Consider the following 19012-nt stretch of genomic DNA (forward strand, 5'->3'; position numbering starts at 1 on the left):
CTGTCTGAGCCCTTGAATAAAGAAAGAATGAGGAGATTCTCATAACCAAATTGTGTGAATCAAATGTAACGATAAAATTTTATGACAACAGGATATGATTCATATATCCTTGTTTGCTGTTTTTTTGCTCCCCCCCCCCACTTGTGTGGGAGGCATTAGTTGTAATGTCAGCTTCAACATCTTACATTTGTTTTGTGGACCCTCTATCTGAAAGAACACCAGATAATGCGTTTTCTTCACTGTGACATTGAACCAAGGTCTACCATAGTCATACAGAAATTAAAGTCATTTTTGTAAAATCATTTCTGTATAAATTTTGACAATGTAGACTTCCTCTGAATGATGTTACCCAAACCAGAAATCATTTGCTTTCTACCATTTAACAAAATTCTTAGATGTCAATGACTATCTGTATCCTTAAAAAAAGGGAGGGGTGGATATTTCTCACTTTTTTTCTTTTAGTGAAAGGTATGCTTTTTCTTCCTCTAAGATAAATAATGTACAAAAGGTTTCAGTTACTAAAAGCTAAGAGGAAGGACACATTCCTTATTTTAAATAAACTACGTGTACAAGTTATTTGGACCAATGGAGTGATTACCACATGTGACTTTATCATCCTTCTGATAAAAAGAACCCATTTCCTCTTAAGTATAGGAATTGACAAACATTGTACACTGGGAAGATTACAGAAGTCATATACCTAGTCCCAGACATTGGTTTAAGGATGGGCATGCATGTCCCCCAATGTTGTTATCTAAAAGGCAGGCTCAGGAAGTTGCCCTTTCGTTGTTGTTCCTGATGCTGTAAAGAAATGGGCCTATAATAAGCCTTGTTTCCAGGATAAGCAATAGAGAATGCTGCTGACACCCAGAGAGAAGAGGAGATAAAGGGCAGAGAGTCTGAGAACCCAAGTTCAGGGTTATACTCTTAGTCCCATAGAGCTATACTGGTTCCAATTATATGAAGCCAAAAAATTTGTGCTGGTATCGGTTTGTTTTGGTTTTTAGTTTTGTTTTTTTCCCCCCAATTTGGCACACTGTAGAACTTATGACAAAACTTGTCTTTTTTATTGTCACCCAGTTCTTCGGTTTTCTTGAAATGATGTTGAAAATGAATATGACATTTTCCTTATCATTAAACTTGCAATTGTATTGCTATTGTTTTAAATAATTCCTATATTTCAGAACTCCGATCAATTTTGAGATATTTTTTCTAAATGGTGAGTGTTAAGGCTTTTTCTCTCTCTCTCTCTCTTTTTTTTTCTGGTTTATTATTATTTTTTTTCCTGAATAGATAAATCCAACTATTCAAGCACCATTTTTCTTTAAGTCTATCCTTTCCTTTCCACTGAACTAAGTTGTACCTACATTGAAAGCAAATTGACCATATATGTATGGGTTTATTTTAAGGTTTTCTGGTCTGTGCTGTGATCTATATCTGTCCTTATCCCAACTATCACATGTCCTGATAACTTAAGGATTATGGTGAGACTCAAATTCTATGACTATTTTGTTTGCTTCTAACAATCAGTTCTTGATTGATATATAAATTTAATGTTTTAATTTATTGAAAATGTCCTCCCTCTATCACTACTTTTATCCTTCATCATTTTCTTAGACATCTTTTTTTTTCTTTTCCAGCTTCTTAAGTCAAATGGTTTAACCTATTTTTTGCCGATTTTAAATAACTAAAGCATTACATTTATGGATTTTCCCAGTCTGTTTTTTATCTTCTCAAAAAGATGTTTTATTAGTTAGTTGTTCATCAAATAGTAATAGTTTCTGTATTTTACTCTATATCTTCATTGATTTATGTTTATTCTCATAATCTTACAGATGTCATCCCAAACCTTGAGTTTTTAATTTTGTTACATCTTACATTGAAGAATGACATTTGCTATTCTTTGACACATACGGTTGTAAGTGACCCATTTTCATTAATATCTCTACACAGAACTTTATGTTATTTCCTGAAAATATTAGTTAAAGGCTATACATATGTAAAAAATTAAATTGATCCATAAGAGTGTTAACTTTTACCCAGCCCTGAGATATCAGAATATGACTTGTAATGGTCAAAGAAAAATCAACATTTACAGTTTAGAAAAATGGCATTAGAATTGTTTACAACAGCCCATAAAACAGAAAGGGAAGTGCTCTACAAAATTCCATCAATTTTAAATATTGAAGTACATCTTCAGATGTTAAAAACAACTGTCTTGTATATATCACATGGCTTGTGCAATTTCAAATGTGCCCAAGGACTCTAATATACAGTAATAAATCAATCAGAGAGAAGACATCTGAATTTTGATTTGTAGAAGAGATTTATGAACTTTTTCTGCTTTGTAAGGAGAACATACTGTCATCTAAAAGAACATTTTTGCATATGACTGATGAATATCCATGCATGCCTACAGCAAGGGAAATTTAATTAGAAGAGATTCTAATTTTAATTGAAGAACAACGTTGTTTGCTTTTGATTAGAACACACTTTCACAAAGAATTTCACAAAATTCTTTTATTTTTTCTCTAGAAACTGCATTTGAGTAACTTTAATAAAAGTTGGGAAATATTCCTTTAGGACAGGTGAAAAGTACACCTGTGGAGACAAAGTCTAGGCCTTTAATGTAAACAAGACAAAGACTCATTGTCTATAAGATTTACTACAGATTAACCTCACATTCGTTTCAGATTCCTTGCATTTACCCATGCTCATAGTTTAACTTCAATTTAATAATCCATCTTCGGTCAATATTTTCCCAATATGTGAGTAGCTCTTATTTTTCTAGCTCAAGAATATAAGTATGGACATTCACTCTTCAAGCCCTCTCCTATGGACTGGAGTCTGGTATTTTGACCAGGCACTTTTGGTTTTTTAGCTTCTAACCAATTCTTGAATCTATATTTCAGTATAAGAATTATTACTGTTCTGGGGTGTCTGGGTGGCTCAGTCGATTAAGTGTCCAATTTTGGCCCATCATGATCTAACGGTTTGAGGGTTCATGCCCCACTTCGGGCTCTGAGCTGTCAGCCCCACTTCAGATTCTGTGTCTTTCTCTCTCTGCTTCTCCCCCTGCTCATGCTCATGCTCATGTTCATGCTCATGCTCTGTCTCTGTCTGTCTGTCTGTCTCTCTCTCTCTCTCTCTCTCTCTCTCAAAAATAAGTAAACATTAAAAACAAATTAAAAAAGAATTATTACTGTTATTTTATGCATAATATCATATCACCTTTGCCTGGTGGCAGAAGATTGAATTGACTGGAACTTCAGAGAATTTTCTGTGATGAGATTGTTTTAGATTTTGTGGTGAATTGTTGCTACATGGATGTATCAAGTATTAAGATCGTAAACCCTAAACAGGCATACCTCCAAGATATTGTGGGCTCAGTTCCAACCACCACAATAGAGAAAATGTTGCAACTAAACATATCAGATGAACTTTTTTGTTTCCCAGTCCATATCAAAGTTATGTTTATATTATACTGCAGTCTATTAAATGTGTAATAGCATTATGTCTAAGAAAACAATGCACATACCTGAATTTAAAAATACTTTCTTGTTAAAAAATGCTAAGTATCACTGACCTTTCAATGGCTGGTACATAATCTTTTTGTTGGTAGAGGGTCTTATTTCAATTTTGATGGCTGATGTCTGGTCAGGGTATGGTTGTTAAAGGTTGGGGTGGCTATGTCAATTTCTTGAACACGACGGCAATGGAATTTGCTGCATTGATTGACTCTTCCTTTCACAAATGGTTTCTGTGTATAATGGGATGTTGTGTGATAGTCTTTTACACTTGGTACAACATCTTTTAAAATTAGATTCACCTTCTTGAAACTTGCTGCTGCTTTATTAACTCACTTTATATAATATTGTAAATTCTTGGTTGTCATTTCAACAACTTTTACAGCATCTTCACCAGGAGTAGATTCCATCTCAAAGAACAACTTCTTTGCTCATCTATAAGAATCAATCTTTCAGGGGCGCCTGGGTGGCGCAGTCGGTTAACCGTCTGACTTCAGTCAGGTCACGATCTCGCGGTCTGTGAGTTCGAGCCCCGCGTCAGGCTCTGGGCTGATGGCTCGGAGCCTGGAGCCTGTTTCCGATTCTGTGTCTCCCCCTCTCTCTGCCCCTCCCCCGTTCATGCTCTGTCTCTCTCTGTCCCAAAAATAAATAAACGTTGAAAAAAAAAATTAAAAAAAATAAAATAAAATAAAAGAATCAATCTTTCAGTATAAGAAAGTGTATAAGTATAAGGTTAGGGTGCCGCTAACCCAAGGGGCACCTTGGTGGCTCAGTCAGTTGAACATCCAACTTTGGCTCAGGTCACGATCTCGCCACTTGGGTCCCATGTTGGGCTCTGTGCTGACAGCTCAGAGCCTGGAGCCTACTTCAGATTCTGTGTGTGTACCTCTCTCTGCCCCTCCCCCACTCATTCTCTCTCTTCTCTCTCTCTCTCTTTCTCTCTCTCAAAAATAAACATTAAAAACAAAATTAAAGAAGCAATTCCTCATCTCTTCAAGTTTTATCATAAGATTGCAACAATTCAATCATATATTCAGACTTCACTTCTAATTCTAGTTCTTTGGCTATTTCCATCACATCTGCAGCTTCTTCCTCCACTGAATTCTTGAACATTTCAAAGTCAACCATTAGGGTTGTAATCAATTTCTTTAAAACTCCTGTTAATGTTGATATTTTGACCTCTTCCCATGAATCACAAATGTTCTTAATGACTTCTAGAATGATGAATCCTTTCCAGAAGGTTTTCAATTGTCTTTGCTTAGATCCATCAAAGGAATAACTATCTATGGCAGGTAAACCCTTACAAAATGTATTTATTAAAAAATAAGACTTGATATTTGAAATTACCCTTGATCCATTGGTTACAGAATAGATATTGTGTTAGTAGTCATGAAAACAACATTAATCTCATTGTACATCTCCATCAAAGCTCTTAAGTGGCCAGATGTAATGAGCAGTAATATTTGGAAAGGAATCTTTTTTTTTTCTTTTTTCTGAACAGCAGATCTCAACAGTGAGCTTAAAATATTCAGTAAATCATGCTGTAAACAGATGTGCTGTCATCTAGGCTTTGTTCTTCCATTTATAGAGTAGAGGCAGAGTACATTTAGCATGATTTTTAAGGGGCCTGGGATTTTTGGAATAGTCAGTGAGCATTGGCTTCAACTTTAAAGTGACCAGCTGCATTAGTGGCTAACAAGAGAGCCAGTCTATCATTTAAAGACTTGAAGCCAGACATTGATTTCTCTCTAGCTGTGAAAGTTGTAGATGGTATGTTCCTCTAATATAAGACTGTTTCGTCTACATTGGAAATCTGTTGGTTAGTGTTGCTGCCTTCTTTAGTTATGCTAGCTAGATATTGAATTAGTTGCTACATTTCTACATCGCCTTATACTTTTATGTTATAGATATAGCTTCTTTCCTTAAACCTTAGAAAGCAACGTCTTGCAGCTTCAGACTTTCTCTTTCCTGCTTCCTCACTTCTCTTAGACTTCATAAAATTGTAGAGAGTTAGAGCCTTGCTCTGGATTAGGTTTTGGCTTACGGGAATATTGTAGCTGGTTTGATCTTCTATCCAGACCACTAAAACTTTTTCTATGTCAGCATTAAGTCTTTTTGCTTTCTTATCATTAGTGTGTTCACTGGAGTAATACTTTTAATTTCCTTCAAGATCCTTTCCTTTGCATTCATAAGCTGGCTAACTGGTACAAGAGGACTAGTTTTAGGGCTATCTCAGCTTCTGACATGCCTTCTTCACTGAGTTTAATCATTTTTAGCTTCTGATTTACAGTGGCTTTCACAGGCCATGGTATGGTTATTAACTGATCTGATTTCTGTATTGTTGTGTCTCAGGGCATAGGGAAGCCCGAGGAGAGGAAGAGAGATAGGGGAATGGCCAGTCAGTGGAGAAGTCAGAACACATATAACATTTATTGATTAAATTTGTTGCTTTATCTGGGTGTGGTTCATGAAATCCCAAAGCGATCATAAGAGTAACATCAAAGATCACTGATTACAAATCAATATAACACAGAAAAAATGAAAAAGCTTGAACTATTGTGAGATTTACCAAAATGTGAGTGACACAGAGACAATTTGAAGAGAGCAAATGCTATTAGAAAAATTCCAAGTCTTGCTTGACTCAGGGTTGCCAAAAACTTTCAGTTTGTAAAAAACAGTGTTTGCCAAGATCAAATCAAGGTATGCTTGTACTTAAGAAATGAGCATTTTATTTTACATAAATTAGGCCTCAAGTTTTAAAAGGAACAGGAGGAATAAAGTTGATGTCAACAAATATATACTTTACTTTTGAGGAAGTTTCTCTTGATGGTAGCAGATAAACAGTAATTGATTAGTTGTATGAAGTTACACGTTATATTTTTTGTCATTATCTTTTAAGGTGGGAGAAATAACAGCAATTTTGTTTGCTAATAAAAACTATCAGTGGAGAAATAAATAATGAATAGGCAGAATGATAGGCAAAAATAAAGTGACAGCACCTATGGGCAAACGAGAGTAGATGGGGCCCAGTATACCCAGCATGGAATGGCCTCAAATAGAGAAAGAAGTCGTGTGTCTATAATAATGCAAGAGAAAGCATAAATGCAGAAGGATAAATTGCATTGGTAGGAATTTACCAAAGCTATTTTCTGATTGTTTTCATTTTATCATTCAAATAGGGAAGTAGGATTAGAGGACAGAGGAGAAAGAAAAGAGAGGACAAACTGAATTTGTTTCCAAGGTAATGCTGGCTGGATTTAGTATTGGGTGAAAGAAAATTCAATGATGATCTAATTTAGTATTTTTAATAACTTCTGTGTTTTATCTATTTGTTGATGATACTATGGGAGGCAGATCAGAAATTCCAAGAATCTTAGTGACTTTCTTAGAATTGTTCCTCCATGTAGTCATTCTAACTAAAATCATGGTCATTGGAAGAACAGTTTTTATGGAATCTTTTCTTTTTCTTCTCCTCCTCCTCCTCCTCCTCCTCCTCCTCCTCCTCCTCCCCCTCCTCCTCCTCCTCCTCCTCCTCCTCCTCCTCCTCCTCCTTCTTCTTCTTCTTCTTCTTCTTCTTCTTCTTCTTCTTCTTCTTCTTGTGGGCTCTAAATATGAACTAGTAATGTATGAACCTGGATTATAATATGTAAATGATTTGTGACCCTGTGAAAGTTACTAGGCAAGAGATTTAATACGTTCTAATATAGAAAAAGAAAACAAAATGGTTTCCTCCTGGGAAATTTTACTCATTGTAAACCTAGTTGAGATATTGCTTTTCTTTCTAGGCATACTTTCTGTCACTCTTTCTCCACCCAGAATTATAATCTCTTTATCAGTATTCTACTACTTGAGGAATATCACTATCATGACACTTATCACATTATACTATAGTTTTTTCTTCCTACGGAAATATTCCTAAGTAGTTTATAAAGAAGTGACAATTTCTAATTCATCTTTGTATCCAGAGTATCTACAGTAAGGGCATGGAATTAAAGCAATGAAAGTATTACAAGGAATTGAATCCTGTGTCCTCTGCTACGTATTAACTCCCTTCTGGAATGACTAATGGACATAGATTTATCCTCTTTCAAACATTTTTTTCCCAAAAGTAATAACTCAGCATCAGACTAACAAAAACACCACCAACAACAACAACAAAAAAATTTTGGCATTCAGAATACCAATAGACTTCCACTGTGTCCAAATCCAGGAAAATATTTTCTGCCTATTAATTTTACAATGAATGGAAATCTTGTTTTCCAGAGAAAGATAGTCAGAACTCAGACACTAGTAAGATACTTTAGCGGTTAAAATATATACAACATTGTAACACCTGATATGAATTTAGAATGCCATCAGGAGACCAAAACCTCTTTTGGACTTTCGAATATTATTTCATATCAGTGAAGACGATAAGTTCATTCCATCTCAGGTGGCACTATACAAATAATAATATTTCTTATTCAAAACACTGCACTTCCTGTAAAAATTGCTACACATCCAGAGCTTTCCTAATAAAAGCTGTGTCTCTTTCTTCTAAACTCTGAAAATTTTAGAAATGAACTTCTGCTGAGTTGGGCTAGGTAAGAGTTTGGAAAGAAGTCACCAGAATGGTAATTTTTGTTAGGGCTACACAATACCTCAGGGAAAAGACAGAAAAGTGTCAATGGGTATACTGTGCATACGAGAAAATTATTATTGTTGTTAGAGGTGTCTATAAATGTAGATTTTAAGTTGGAGATGAATTTCTAACCATGACAAGATATGGCAAAATTAAAAAAAAATTGTAAGGAGATATTGTCATAGAAAGCCTAAAATGTAATCTTGTAAATGTTTGAACATTACAGAAGGGGTTATTCCTGTGGATTAATAGTTTTGGGTGTAATGATATGTATTAAATGTGCTTAATTTTTAGCTACTCCAAAAATTACCCTCTCATTTTACTCCATGAATCAGGTAAATCCTTGGTAGGCAAGTTTGTTGAGTGGATAATTCAAAGACTTCTGTCCTTGGCTTAATATAGAGAACATTAACATTAAGGTAAAGTTAGATCATGGCTGTAATCTTTTGGATAAATATGTTTCTGAAATGAGTTCTAAACATAACTGATTCCTAAAGAATTTTACACTCGTAATCTATTTAATGGGACTATTGTTGTATGTATGTGTGTATAATTCCACTTTAAAAAAAAACACATTCTCAAGCATCAAGCTTTACATTATCTACAATAGGTTTTACATATCTTGAAATCAGACTTATTCTTTGTGAAATAAGCAGCTGTTGCCATGGTGAGAATTTGACTGAGATAAGTTGTTCTTATGTATAATATTTCAAAACCCTTAATATAATATCTATGTGACCAGGGTACCTGAATATTCCCAAAGGATTTACTAGCAGCACAAATACATTCTGTGCTTAGAGTAACTATACAGTATTCAATAGATGATCAGTATTCAAAAGGTATCTATTAAAATTTTATCATAAGTATGATGTTATGAGAAGCTTCTTTGGATGGATACAAAGTAAAATAACTCCACAAGGAACATACATTCCAGTTGAAGAGATGACATACAACACATTAAAATTGGAACTGAACATTAGATGAAAACATGATACATGATTCAAGAGAAGTCACAAAAACATTAGGTATTCAAGGAAAACTAAAGATGACTAGGGGCTGAATGTCAAGGAAATATTCTCTTAGAGTAGGTGAGATTAAACAAAAAAGGTTTCAGAAGTAGATGGAACTTGAATCAGATATTAAGGAAAAGGTAAGATTTGGGAGAGCTAATTGAAATAGAGCATATATTATCTTTGGGGAATAAATGTAGAGGATTCAGGAGTTTGGGGCCTGCAGATTGCAAAGATAAGAACTTTTGCATGCAGCAAAAAAAAAAAATAAATAAATAAAAAAATAGCAAGCCAAATAATAGAAATTTTGAACAAGGCTGAAGCTCATTTTCAAGGCACGCAGAGGTCCCATTGTTAAAACTTATGTACAGGCTGTGAGCAAAATTAAGGAACGTCATTAAAGTTATATGACTACTGTGTATATCTTTGACATTCTCATTCAGAGGCCTTATTTAACTTGCAAACATTGATCTTTTTGTGATTCAAGGTCACTAGCCATGCTGCCAAAGGTGATAAAAGAAACTTGTGTAAGCAATCTTTTCCCTGGAACTGTACTAAGTACTTTAAAATATATTTTCTCAGGTAACTGCTAAAAAGTAGCCTGCTAGTTGTTACAAAGAGCTGAATGAGGTTCAGAATCTCACAGATATAGTCACAATTATTGTGCTTTTCTACCAGCATGCATTCCATAATCCTACTTTATAAAAGACTCGTAAGGGATGCCTGAGTAGCTCAGTCAGTTAAGTATCCGACTCGATCTTGACGCACGTCATGATCTCATAGTTTATGCGATGGAGCCCCATGTCAGGCTTTGCACTGAAAGCTGAAAATGTGAAGCCTGCTTGAGTTTCTTATGCCCCCTTCTCTGTCTTCCCCTCCCCTGCTCTCTTTCCCTTACATCCTTGCCAACATCTGTTGTTTCCTCTGTTGTTGATTTTAGCCATTCTGACATCTGTGGAGGTGATACATCATTGTAGTTTTGATTTGTACTGCCCTGATGGTAGGTGATGTTGAGCGTCTTTTCATGTGTCTATTGACTATCTGTATGTCATCTTTGAAAAAATGTATATTCTTGTCTTCTGCCCAGTTTGTAAGTTGGTTTATTAGTTTCGGGGGTATTGAATTTTATAAGTTATTTATATATTTTGGGTACTAACCCTCAATCAGATATGTCATTTGCAAATCTCTTCTCCCATTCCATAGGTCACCTCTAGTTTTATTGGTTACTTCCTTGACTGTGCAGAGCTTTTTATTTTGACAAAGTCCCAATAGTTTGTTTTTGCTTTTGTTTCCCTTGCCTCAGGAAGTTGCTATGTATGATGTCAAAGAGTCTACTACCTCTAGGATTTTTATGGTTTTACAACTCACATTTATGTCTTTAATCCATTTTGAATTTAATGTTGTGTATGATGTAAGAAAGTGGTTCAGTTTCATTCTTCTGCATGTTGCTGTCCAGTTTTACCAGCATCATTTGTTACAGAAACTGTCTTTTTCCAATTAATCATATAGTTGTAGGGTTCATTTCTGGGTTTACTATTCTGTTCTAGTGATCTCTGTCTATATTTGTGCCAGCACAACACTGTTTGGATCACTATGGCTTTATAACATAACTTGAAGTCCAGAATTGTAATGTCTCCTGATTTGCTTTTCTTTTCAAGGTTGGTTTCTTTGGCTCTTCTGGATCTTTTGTGGTTCCATACAATTTTTCGGATTGTTTGTATTAGCTCTGTGAAAGACACTTGGGTATTTTGATGGAGATCACATCAAATGTGTAGCATGTAGATTGCTTTGGGTAGTATAGACGTTTTAACAATATTTGTTTTTCCAATTCATGAGCATGGAATGTTTTTCCATTTCTTTGTGTCTTCTTCCATTTCTTTCATCAGTGTTTTATAGTTTTAAGGGTAACTATCCTTCACCTCTTTGCTTAAGTTTATTCCTAGGTGTCTTATGGTTGTTGTGCAATTATAAATAAGATTGATTCCATACTTTCTCTTTCTCTGCCTTATTATTGGTTTATAGGAATGAATCAAATATATGTACATTGATTTTATATCCTGCTACTTTACTGAATTTGTGTATCAGTTCTAGCAATGTTTTGGTGGAGTCTTTTTAGTTTTTTATGTAGAGTATCATGTCATCTGCAAATAGTGTAAGTTTACCTACATTCTTGTTGATTTGGATGCTTTTTATTTCTTTTTGTTGTCTGATTGCTATGGCTAGGACTTCAAGTACTTGTTAGATAACAGGGTCGGGCATACCTGGGTGGCTCACTTGGTTAAGTGTCTGACTTCAGCTCAGGTCATGATCTCCCCATTTGTGAATTCAAGCCCCGCATCAGGCTCTGTGCTGACAGCTCGGAGCCTGGAGCCTGCTTCAGATTCTGTATCTCTCTCTCTGTCCCTCCTCCTCTCACACTCTCTGTCTCTCTGTCAAAATGAATAAATAAACATTAAAAAAGATAACATTGGTGAGAGTGAATATCACTGTCTTGTTCCTGATCCTAGAGAAAAAAGCTCCTTTTTATACAGTGAGGATGACATTAGCTGTGGGCTTTTCATATATGGCCTTTGCTATCTTGAGATAGGTTTCCTCTAAACCTACCTTGATCAGGATTTTTATCATGAATGGATGTTACACTTTGTCAAATGCTTTTTCTGCATATATTGAAATGATAATATGGTTCTTACCCATTATTTTACTAATGTGTATCATATTGCCTTTGTGAATATTGAACCATGTTTGAAACATAGGAATAAATTCCACTGGATCATGGTTAATGATTTTTTTCAACATATTATTGTGTTCAGTCTTCCAGTATTTTATTGAGAATTTTTGCATCCATGTTCATCAGAGATATTGGCCTTAGTTGTATTTTTTAGTAGAGTTCTTATCTGGTTTTGGTGTCAGGGTAATGATGGCCTCATAGGATGAATTTGGGAGTTTTCCTTCCATTTCTATCTTTTGGAATAGTTTGAAAAGAAAAGATAAACTCTTCTTTAGAGTTTGCATAGAATTTGTTTGTGAAGTTATCTGGTGCTGGACTTCTGTTTGCTAGTTTTTTTAGATTACAGATTCAATTTCTTTGCTTATTATCATTCTGTTCAAGTTTTCTATTTCTTCTTATTTCAGATTTGGTACTTTCTATGTTTCTAGGGCTTTATCCATTACTTCCAAATTGTCCAATTTTTTGACATATAGGTTTTCATAATGTTCTCTTATAATTGTATTTCTTTTGTGCTTGTTGTTATTTTCCATCTCTCATTTGTGACTTTATAAGTCCTTTCTGTTTTCTTTTTGATAAGTCTTGCTAGTGAGTTATCAATTTTATTATGTTTTTCAAGGAACCAGCTCCTTTTGAGCTGTTCTATTGTGTTTTGGTTCCTACATCATTTATTTCTGCTCTCTCTTTCTCTATCTCTTTTTTTATTTCCTTCCTTCTGCTGGCTTTAGGTTTTATTTGATGTTCTTTTTCTAGCTCCATTAGGTGTAAGGTTAGGTTGTATATTTGAGATTTTTCTTGCTTCTTGAGGTAGATCTGTATTGCTATATACTTCCCTCTTAGGACTGCCTTTGCTACATCCCAAAGGTTTTGGATCATTGTTTTTTCATTTCATTGCTTCCATGCATTAACAAAAATTTTTTTTCTTTGATTTCCAGGTTGACCCACTCATCATTTAGTTTTCTTTTGTTTATCCTCCATGTGTTTTTGGTCTTTCCAAAGTTTTCCTTGTGATTGACTTCTAGTTTCAGAGATTGGTGGTCAGAAATGGTGCATGGTATGATTTCAGTGTTTGTATTTGTTGAGGCCTGTTTTATGACCCAATATGTGACCTATTCTGGAGAATGTTCCATGTGCACTTGAAAAGAATGTGTAGTTTTCTGTTTTAGGAGAGAATGTTCTAAATACCTGTGTTAAGTCCATCTGGTCCAGTTTGTCATTCAAAACTATTCTTTCCTTGTAGATCTTCTGCTTAGATGATCTGTCCATTGAAGTGAGTGGGGCGTTAAGGTACCCTATTGTTATTGTGTTATTATTAATTGGTTCTTTATATTTGTTATTACTTTTTAAAATGTATTTTTGTGCTCTTGTAAGTAATTACAATTGTTATATTTTCTTGTTGGATTGTCCCTTTTATGATTATGTAATTCTGTTCTTTGTCTCCTTTTACAGTCTTTGTTTTAAAGTCTAGTTTGTCTGATATAAGTATTGCTACTCTGGGTTTACTTTGACATCCACTGCATGATAAATATTTCTCCATCCCCTCACTTTCAACCTGCAGGTGTCTTTAGGTCTAAAATGAGTCTCTTGTAGGCAGAATATAGATGAATCTTCTTTTTTCTTTTTTATCTTTTCTGACATTCTGTGTCTTTTGATTGGAGCATGTAGTCCATTCATCTTCAAAGTAATTATTGAAAGATATTCATTTAGTGCCATTTTATTACTTGTTTTTTTATTGTTTTGAGAGATTTTCTCTGGTTCTTTCTTGTCTTCCTGCTTTTGGTCTCTCCACTCATAGAGTTTCTTTAATATTTCTTGGGGGCTGACGAAATTGACACAAACTCCTTTAATTTTCTTTGTCTGGGAAACTCTTTATCTCTCCTTCTATCCTGAATGGTAGCCTTGCTGAATAGAAGATTCTTGTCTGCCGATTTTTCCCATTCAGCACTTTGAGTATATCATGCCTCTCCTTTCTGGCTTGCCATGTTTCTGTTGAGAACTCTCCAGCTAGCCTTATGGGTCTTCCCTGGTAAGTTAAGGACTTCTTAATCTTTCTACTTTTGAGATTTTTTTTCTTTATCACTCTGTTTTGCAAATTTAATTATAATATGTCTTGATGTTGGCCTGCTTTTGTTGATTTTGATAGGACTTCTCCGTGTGAATCTGAATGTCTGTTTCCTTCCCCAGATTAGGGAAGTTTTCTTCTATTACTTCTTGAAATAAATGTTCTTCCTTCTTTTCTGTTTCTTCTCCTGAGACTCCTATGATATGAATGTTATTATATTCGATGGAGTCACTGAGTAACCTAAGTCAGTGTATGTTGCATAATCCTTTCTCTTTTGTTAAGCTTCATTATTTTCCATTATTTTGTCTTCTAGGTTACTAACTTGTTCCTCTGCTTCTTCCATCCTGCTGTTCGTTGCATCAAGCCTGTTTCCAAATTCTTTTATTGCATTCTTCATTGCTGATTTTATCTCTATGGTAGGGTTTCATTGATGTCTTTTTTTTTTTTTTCTCAAACCCAGTGAGTATCCTTATGATGTTGCTTTAAATTCTACATCAGGCGTGTTACTTATAGCTGTTTCTCTGGCTGTGGTCTTATCTTGTTCTTTCATTTGGGATAAATACCTCTGTGTTAGCATGCTGTCTAAGTCTGCCTTCTTCTCTGTGTTAGAAAAGCCAGTTATGTCTCCTACTCTCAAAGGTAATAGCCTTAGGAGGAAGAGGTCATTTGGTGCCAAGGGCATGGCTCTTCAGAGAGTGTCTCCAGTGTGTGGTGGGTACACTATGCTGTTGTGTTTTGGCTTCTGTGTCCTTCAGGCCAGTTATCCATAGAAGCTTTCCTTGCTTGCTGTGGGCAGTGTTTGTTCTTTGGCTTAAATGTGGTGAGCTTTAACTAGGTGTACTCTTGTCTGCTTCTGGAATGAAACCTGACACCAACCCCACCAGAATTGATGCCCTGAGGAACTCTCTGGTCAGGAGATGTAATGTGGGAATGTGTTTGTGCTGGTCTTCTGGGGGTAGTGGCCCAGTGTGCCGGGGCTGATGCAAGCTTGACTGAGAAGGGCAGGTCCTCCAGAGTGGAGGGTGGTAGGGCTTGGTGTAGACAAGTTAAGGAGGGTGCTAGACTGCTTTCCAAAGGTGGCTCTGTGTTTATGCTGAGGGGCCTGGAAAGGAAATGGTGCCAGCCAGCTCCTATATTCCTGGAGAATCCTTTCCCTGAGTGCTACTTCTAAGGGACAAAACTCCAAGAAGAGTGAATAATCTCCACCCTGTGTGCCCCAGGCATTCCTCAAATCCCTGTTTCCACATTGTCTGACACCCAGGTTGCTTGCCTGCCTTCTCTCCCAAAGCAGGGTGGTGTCTTCTGGACTCTATCCTAGCAAAGTCTCCTGATCTTTGAAATTCCAGGCTTTAAACCCTATAGTTGTAAGAACTCACAAAACACAACCCTTGTTCTTTTCCAAGCCAGTGTCTTTGGGGAAACATTCTCCGTGTGCATTCTTCTGTATGCTTCTCTCATTCTTCTCCACAAACACAGCTCCTTCCCATCTGTAGCACTCACAGATCCATTTCTTCCCTAAACCATGTCGCCTCATTTCCTACATTCTTCTATGTAGTCTCTTCTCTGATCCTCTTTTTTATGTTTATCTGGATGTGTCATGTTCATTATTAGACTGAGTCTCAATTTTCATTTACTCTGTTCATACAGAGCAACTCAAACCTTTGATCACAATTACTATATTTACTCCATGACCACCTAATCACTTTATTCAAACTATGAAATTTCATTTATTTGGATCAGCAATGATTTCATACTTATCCAATTCCCAATTCAGTGCATGTTTTAAGTTCTAGGATCCCAGCGGACATGTCTGCTGCATTTAGCATTGCTGATCATCCCCCTCAGTTTGGAAAACCTCCTAGATTTTGCTTTTTAATGTTTATTTATTTTTGGGACAGAGAGAGACAGAGCATGAACAGGGGAGGGTCAGAGAGAGAGGGAGACACAGAATCGGAACCAGGCTCCAGGCTCTGAGCCATCAACCCAGAGCCTGACGCGGGGCTCGAACTCACGGACCGCGAGATCGTGACCTGGCTGAAGTCGGATGCTTAACCGACTGCGCCACCCAGGCGCCCCTAGATTTTGCTTTTTAAAGTAACAACACATTTTGCTAGTTTTTACAACAGTATGACCTTTGCCTCCTTTTGGGTTCTACTTCATCTCAGTTGCTAACATTTGGAAATCTTCTAAAGTTTCTTCTCAAATTCTGATGTGAACACTCTTTGTGGACAATCTCCTCTAGTGAAATTATTTTAATTATGCATACATGCTGATGAATCAAAACTTCATATGTCCTAATACCTGCTAGATACCTTGACTTAAATGTTCCACCTCTACCTGAAATTTAAGATCCTGCCCTAAATCATACTCTTAGGTTGTATCTCAATTGATGGAAACAGTATTCATCTGTTCACTGTAGTGAAAAGACTGACAGATAAATTTGACTCATCCTTTACTCACCTTCCAGATAAACTAAATCACCTAGTCCTACAACTTACTTCTAAACATTTGGCAATCCATTCTGCCCAGCATTATGTTCTAGATGTTCCCTTAGAAAAAGAATGAACCTTGATTTTTTGGCATTTGCCAATTATCTTTGTGTTAACAAAGTTAATTTGCCATTAACTTGATGTGTCTTAACACGTATTGGGAAGAGATGCACACTCATTTGCATCTCGTAAACCAGCATCAGCACACTGATGATATTCTCCCTAATTTTCTATAGCCGTTTACCCTTTATCCAAGTCCTAACTATTTGCTAATATACTATTTTATGGTACTACTTCAACAGCTTCCTAACAGGCATCCCTGCCTCAATTATTATCTCCTGATAATTTATCTTCTACCCTGCTTTTGCAGAGATTATTCTAATATGTAGATTTGATCGTTTCACTTGTCTAAATCACACCAATGGCTTCCCAACAATGCGTTCACGTACTCCAGATAAAGAGAAATGATTGCAAAGTCTTTCATGGGTTGCTCAGTGTTCTCTCTCAAGCTCCATCTTTACTGTTACCTATCTTATGCTTTTTCAGTCCCCATAGACACTCATTTTCTCCCTTTATGCAAGTTGTCACTTTTGTTTAGAATGAGCTTCCCATTCTACCCACCACACATTCAATTTGCCTGGCTAATTCTTATTTATTTATTTATTTATTTATTTACTCATTCATTCATTTATTCATGTATTTATTTGAATTGAAGTTAGTTAGCATAAAGTGTTCTATTGGTTTCAGGAGTAGAACACACTAATTCGTCACTTACTTATAGAACCCAGTGCTCATCCCAACAAATATCCTCCTTAATGCCTATCACCCATTTAGCCCATGCCCCACCCACCTCACCTCCAGCAACCCTCAGTTTGTTCTCAGTCCTTAAGAGTCTCTTATGGTTTTCCTCCCTCTTTGTTTCTATCTTATTTTTCCTTCCCTATGTTCATCTGTTGTGTTTCTTATATGAGTGAAATCATATGATAGTAGTCTGTCTCTGACTGACTTATTTTTCTTCGCATAATACACTCTAGTTCCATCTATGTTTTTGCAAAATAGCAAGATTTAATTCTTTTTGATTGTCAAGTAGCATTCCATTATATGTGTGTGTGTGTGTGTGTGTGTATGTAATATATATATGTAATATATGTATTACATATATATATCAGTAAATCTCAGAGAAGTCTCCATGTATGTTCTTCACATTTCCTCTTTGCTCCTAGCTTTCCAGTTGACTAATTTTCCCTTTCATGCTTGTCTAATAGCTATTTGCTTTGCTTTATTATTCTTTGGCACAATTCATGAGAAATAGTTGCCTAAATATTTTCATTCCTGCACTGTATTCTGTGTTCTCCAAAATAAAACAAAAACAGCAACAAGGACAACAAAAACTATGTTAGTACTATAGTCCTTCTTTTATAATTAAGAAAGGACAGAATACAAATTATAGCAGGAAACCAATTAATGTTGAATGGATAAATCACTACTTATAGAGGAAGTGGTATCTGTGCATTTCCATAAATTTTTCCATATTTGGAAGAATTATACATCATACAGATCTTCTAAATTTTATTATGCATATCGGCATACATTTGAAAATCATGAGGTATGCCAACAGAAAGAAAAGGTCAAAAAATATAGAGACAGAAATTCTTGTAGTGAATAGAAATGTACTTAAAAATAACTTTGATTGACATATTTAAGAACATTGATATTACAATGTAGAATTTTCATAGAGATTTGTAATATAAGAAAATATCAAATAGAAACTATAGGTTTCCACAACTCATTAACCCAAATTCAGGAGTCAGTAGATAGGTTTAATAGCATATTTGACACAGCAAAACAGGTACATGCTGAATTGGAAATAGGTGATTGCATAGTATCCAGATTGAAGCATAGAGTCCAAAACAAATGGAAGAATAGAGAAAATCATAGATGACAAATGTTGAATATAGTAAAATATTTTAACTATATAAAACTGTAGCCCCAGAACAAGAGACTGAATGGGTAAGATGTGAAATTTGAATAAATATTGACATAACTTTTCAAAACTTAAGCACAAATTCAAAAACTCTTACGCATCTGAAGCAGAATAATTTCAAGGAAAAACACATCTAGACATTTTATAATCAAATTATTGAAAGCCAAAGAAAAAAGGAAAAATTAAAGTCAGCGGGGGGGGGGAGGTGAGACATTTTGCTTGGAAGAACAACGATAAGTTTGAATGTTGATGTTTCAATAGACTCTACAACGTCTTAGAGACACGTTATGGCATCTCTAATTCACTGAAAGAGAACAAGGGCCAACCTCAAATTTTATACCAAGCAAAAATAGCCTTTAAAAGTAAAGGTAAAAGGAGACAATCAGATTAAGAGAGAGAGAGAGAGAATGAATTTTTGTCCATTGTGCCTGCTCTAAGGGAAATATTAATAGGAAATCTTCAGGAGGAGGAGAATCTATCCAGAGAGAAACATAGAAATGCCAGAAAAAATAAAGAAACACAGAAAGGATGAAGCAGTCAGGAAATTTTCAGTGAATATTAGGTTGTGGAGCTTAAAATATTAATAAAATCCAA

The sequence above is a fragment of the Leopardus geoffroyi genome, chromosome C1, assembly GCF_018350155.1.
Source record: "Leopardus geoffroyi isolate Oge1 chromosome C1, O.geoffroyi_Oge1_pat1.0, whole genome shotgun sequence".
NCBI classification, from domain to species: Eukaryota; Metazoa; Chordata; class Mammalia; order Carnivora; family Felidae; genus Leopardus; species Leopardus geoffroyi.